This window comes from Hermetia illucens, chromosome 3 (assembly GCF_905115235.1).
Source record: "Hermetia illucens chromosome 3, iHerIll2.2.curated.20191125, whole genome shotgun sequence".
Classification (NCBI taxonomy): domain Eukaryota; kingdom Metazoa; phylum Arthropoda; class Insecta; order Diptera; family Stratiomyidae; genus Hermetia; species Hermetia illucens.
Window position 1 is genome coordinate 43388551 of NC_051851.1, and position 6000 is coordinate 43394550.

Genomic DNA, 6000 nt, shown 5'->3' on the forward strand with positions numbered 1-6000 from the left:
AGCTATGGCGGTGTAATTTTTGCTTTGCGTAAGTCTATTCGCTTCCGCCAAGGCAGCTATGTTTCTGTTTGTGATATCGACATAGCGAAAGCGTTCAACATCTCTTCCAATTTTGTTATTGTTTCGGTTTATCTCCCTCCTAGCATCTCCTGAAGGGATTTCAACACGGCTGTTGGGAGATTCTTCACTTTTTGTGGAAAATATAACATAGTTCTTATCACGGGGTATCTTAATGCCAGATCCATCAACCTAGATGATTACCTCAGAAATGGCAAGGGCCGATTTCTAGAGCGATCAATTCCTCATTTATCCTCCTTAATAATGGAATGCCCACTTTTTTCACCCTACCGTCAAGGCCAAACCAATTGGCCTCGATTCTTTATATTACTCTTGCTAATTCTGCCAGTCAATATCAGCAGTAGAATCCCATTACCAACAAAATATCTAATAGGCACCACACACTGCATCTTCATGCAGGTGTTCAATGTCTCTTCTAAATTCAAGATTGATTGGATTAGGCAAAAGGCGCAGGTGAGCAACTTAGCGCCACAAGATGATATTCCTACTCTAACGAACCTTTTTAAAAGTAAAATTGCCAATGCAGATAAACTTTGCACTAATCACTCAGGCCAGCCGCAGATGTGGTGGGCCCTAGAGCTTAAGTTTTACTTTAAAAGGAAACAAATCGCGTATAGGCATTTCAGGACTAGGTCCAACACTACAAATTTCCTCCTTTTTGAGGAGGCCAAACGACTGTGCCGGATGGTGGTTGCGAAAGCTAAGCGGAAGCGTTGGCGTGAAATTTGATGTGATTTATCTGAGACAAAAGGTGTTATGTCCTCCTAGAAATCCATGAAGGAATTTCGTTGTTATCCTAGTGACAGGACCCCAACTTGGAATTCTAAGAAGAATGTGGAATATCTCGACTATCTAGCTAAGCAGGTCATTTATTCAACTGGATAACGACTAAAACTAATAACAAGCAGCACCGCTTCAGTTAATATTATTAACTTAATGATTGCAACTCATACTCCCAAAACATTATCTACTTATATTGACAAATTGACAAGCTTGCACCACCTGTCAAGTCTGTTCGGGCAGGCTGGCCTTTTTCTGGCCATAAATGATAATGTGTTTCTGTTGTGTACTTCGTGGGTAATATCAGGTCCTGTTTGGACTGCTGCCTACCGGGTCCCAACGGACAAACAAAACAAACAACAACAACAAACTTCAAGACTGCTCCCAATGACAAAACTCCCAGGAGACTGTTGGTTAGCACTTGGCTGGCAAATATCCACATGGATAATGACGAGTTTATCCGATCCCTGTGCTTTCAAAACTTTAGGATCCCCAGTTATCAAGAAGAATAAATCTGAAATGAACAACCAACCTTTTCTACTCCGCATACATGAAAGAAAGGAAAGACGAACTACAAAGTGTGATTCGAAGTCAGGAACGCAAAAGTGAAAGTGTTTCGGTCCACAAACTACTAGGGTCCAGTCGCCGTCGTCAACGAGCTGTTTGAGGAGATGAAAATCGACAGTCCGACGGGAACTGGCGGTCCGTTAGGACAGCACAAGAGACACTGATCGAGACAGACCCGGATCAACCATCTTTCTGTTCTTCCACCACAGGAAGGAAAGCCAACCTGTTAACAGGCTGCGACGCCAATGCGAGACATACGTATCATCAAACACGTCAGGAAATCAGGAGGTGGACGCAGTTTTAATAATAAGATTTTGTTTTAGACGAGGGCGGGTCTTTGACTTTATTGTTAACAAAACCCAAATCAGTGTGTAGCAGGGGCAGTACACCAACCTTCCATTTCCCGAGCACGAAAAACTATGACAATTGGAAGGAGATCGTTTATGTATGTAACAACCAGGGTGGAGAAATGAAGAATATCTGACCAGAGATCCTTCTCAAATCATAATTGGACATTTTCAGTCTAAACCTCACGGTAAACGTCTCAGCCTCTTTCAAAAGGATCATTAAGGAGGAGTATCGATTGGAAAAATTTTAGTCAGCCACCAAGAACAAACTCGCGTGTGTCAGCAATGGTAACATTGACACAACAAACAAACGGGGGTTAAAGGTCAAGGCTGGGAAAAAGGCAATCGAAACAGCCTTGAAAATCTCGTGCCCTGCAAATTACAGTCGCGCATGGCACTTGCTTTTTAAAATCTATCTCTCTAAGATTTACCAAACCATACTGAATAAAAAAGTCATGACAGTTTGATACGAGTCACATGTGATCCGTCAAAGAAAACCTACTCGACAAATAAACCATTTCAGGACTGTCCTTATATATTTCTGGCCCAAGAGCGATAGGTCAGTTTTAAATCTTTGGTATTGAATCAGTAAAAGGGACTAGGATTTTTTTCGATGAAAAATATCCTTGAGACCGACGGCATGTGTCCTGATGTTATAAGCCAACATGCCGGGCCAATTCTGTTTACAGGACCTTGTTTCAGTCAACTTACAATACCAGGTTAATGGCAAGAGGAGAAACGTCATAGTTACCTCTGCTTATTTACGTTCGTGGGCCAAAAAAATGTGAAGTAATTGACCTAACAATCTACACCAAAATTGTTAGAATTGATTAAAGGCTCGTGAGTGCTAGATGAAGTATCACTCTCAGATCACCGTTACTAAGAATTTAGTCTAACTTTGCAGGCGAACAACCTGTAATACAAACACCAAAAAACACCGAAAAAAAGAATGATCGGAAATCTATAAAAATTGACATTATCAATGTCTGATAAATGTATCAAACTAACTAACGCGAATAATAATGAAATAAACATTTTTTCGCTCAATTTTGTTTAGAATTACCATTCTATCTGGTCAACAAAGGTAAATGCCACACGTTCTTATTTCAACCAAAGAAGTGGGGTGTCGAAAAATGTTGCACTCCACTATAATTCATAAAACTTATAATAAAAAGCGAACTTTGAAATAGACCCTCCTTTACTCATCAAATATAGTTATTTAATAAATATATCCAATCATATGCTACAATTTTCCAAACATATGATCCTTGAGGAAAGACTCTTTGTTGCAAACTAACCAGACATAAAAGCATTCTTCAGTGAGTGCCAGTACAGAACCTTTACTGACCTAGCCCGTCTGGCTAGAGTTGAATAGAAATTTCAAGAATTGGCAACAGAATAGGCACATTCCGAATTCAAATCTATTTGGAAATGAAAAGGACTTTATGCAGTATAATAGTGAAATGACAGTTTGAATACCCTTTTCATTTCAATTTTCTAAATGAATGTCAGATGGTGAAACTTTGAAAAGGGTAAATTATGTACATATGCAAATATCTAATCGTTTTGTTTGTAAATATCTGAAAGTTTATGGATGTTTATGTTCCCGCATAAATTCATAAGATCATCCTATCTGAGGAGTGCATTCTGGATTTAGTGAATAAGTTGAGATTCTGTGAATAGGAATTTAATTTATTTCTTTCAGGAGAGGTCACTTCTTTTAGATTATAAAACTGAGTTATGGAAAACCATCCACAAATCACGTTTTTTGTTTGATCCCGCTTATGCAACATCTAATGCATGCCATGCCATGCAATTCGGTGATAATGTGCGACCTGTGAAAACCTGTATATGAGCAACAGAATCAACATAGTCAATATAGTGTAAAAATTGGGCGTCTCAAAGTGTGAGTGGGTGAACCTCACTCGTTCTAATAATATTCTCTCTTAGGCTGGAATCCGCTTATGATTACATTGGTCACAAGGCTTTCAGCAGTACACCTCTGCAAACTCCCCCTCGAACACCACCTTGTCGTGGTGGGGGAGCTTGTGGTAGTTTACTACTACACTAAGAGTGTCCAAAAACACATGAAGATGGAAACTAAGGATTGTAACTCTCCAAGTGGTAAGAAGTCGCAGACTTCGAATCTACCCGCGACTCTGAGATATCAGGTGGTGGCCGAGGAACGGATTTTGGAGGCCTCACCTAATTCATGTTCCCTAACGGAGAAATCTGTAAAAGACAGGTTCTCCACTTCAGTGGAAAACCAACACCACAGCGGTCAGCCCCGTAACGAGAAGAATGGGAAATCTGGCTACGGCCGCTCGGTCGGTGACACTGTTACCTAACTTTTCTAAAATATGGGGGAGGAAGGCTCGGCAGAAGGAAACTTCAGCCACAATGGAGAAGGAACTACATGCTTGCCTGTCAGAACCTTCTCCTCCGCCTGTACCTGGAAAAACGGAAGAAAGGGAAGCTGGTAATGTGGACGCAACAAGTTTAATACCGGTATTCATGCAGCCCGGACTCCGTGAACCTGGGAGGGCTTCTAGCCGACGACAACGGAAGGCACTGCGAAAGATGGCGAAGTTTCTTGGGAATAAGGACATGGACGTTACTACACCACCAAGTGCGGCGATATCCAGAGAAATCGGACGCAAAAATGCGGAACTTTCGGTGGAAGGTGAGGAAAAGCTGGTAACCTCGGTAAGATCCACACTGAACGCAGCAGACTTTTCAGTTAGCGGCGGTTTTCTTATTAGACTGCACTTATAGCGACAAACATAAGAGTTAATCAAATCAACCAGCAGCATTCCAAAGCTTCAAAAACTAAGGGATCTGGTAGTGTATGCAGAATCAAGAGGCCTGGAGCTTTTAATAGGTTGTGATGCGAACGCTCAGGATATTTATTGGGGCAGTAGCAAATGCAATCCTAGAGGAGAGAAGCTGTTTGATTTTATCACTTCAGCTGGTCTGATGTCCGCGAACGTAAGGTGCGCCCCTACATTGGTGGGACAAAGAAGAATTAAAGTAATTGACCTAAATCTGCAGCTCAAAGCAGTTAGAGTTGCTTACACACTGCCGAGTGCTAGACGATGTCTCACTGTCAAATCACCGATACCTAGAACTCAATCTGACTATTGCAGACGAACAGTCTGCAGTACAAAGACGGAACCCTAGGAAAACGAATTGGACAAAGTTCAATGAACTTCTTGGCAATAAAGTACATTTCCTTAGGCAACTAAGGACTCCTTTAGCGCTGGAAGATGATTTGAAAACTCTGAACTGCACACTTTTAGACTGCTATGAAGAGGCTTATCCTATTTACCGAGGCCAAAGCGGTAAAACGGTTCCTTGATGGAGCCGGGAACTGCAAAATCTCAGGAAATCAACCAGGCGACTTCTGAACCGGGCTTGCAAAAATAATAAGAACGAAGACTGGTTAAATTTCAGGAACTCACAGCGTGAATATAAGAGACTCGTTAGGTGTTCGCAACGAGACTCCTTTAGATCGTACTGTGAGGAACTGCAAGGCGAAAGAGAGACTTCAAGGCTGTACAGAGTCCTCAAAAGGGATGAGTCGGCCAAGTTGGACTCTCTGAGAAAATGCGACGATACTTTCACGAACTCCAGACTGGATTCAGTACATACCCTCCTGAAAGTGCACCACCCAGGAAAACGGGTGAGAGAAGTGGCAGGGGGAGAGTTGATGGTTCTTTAAAACTGCAACTGCAAGGTGCACTGGAACACTGCGTAAGTGGTTGTTACCGATGAAAAGGTAAGAGCTGCCATACTGTCCTTTGAACATTTCAAAGCACCTGGCACGGATGGCAACTATCCGGCAATGCTAAAGGAGGGTATGGAGCACTTAGAGCGACCTCTAAGAAATATTTTTGAAGGATGTCTTGCGCTGGACTACGTGCCTTCCTCTTGGCAAAAGGTTAAAGTAGTCTTCATACCGAAACCTGGCAAAGATTACTATTCTAATCCAAAGAACTTCAGACAAATCAGCTTGACTTCGTTCTTGCTGAAAGGTTTGGAGAGACTGGTGGAGCGTCACATTCGTGGAAACGCACTTAGGTCGCACCCACTTAATGAAAATCAACATGCTTACCAGCGTGGAAAGTCCTGTGAGTCTGCTCTTCATTCTTTGGTCACAATGATAGAGGATGCAACTTTGAATGGTGAGTACGCGATGGGGGCATTCGTGGACATTGAACGGTCTTTT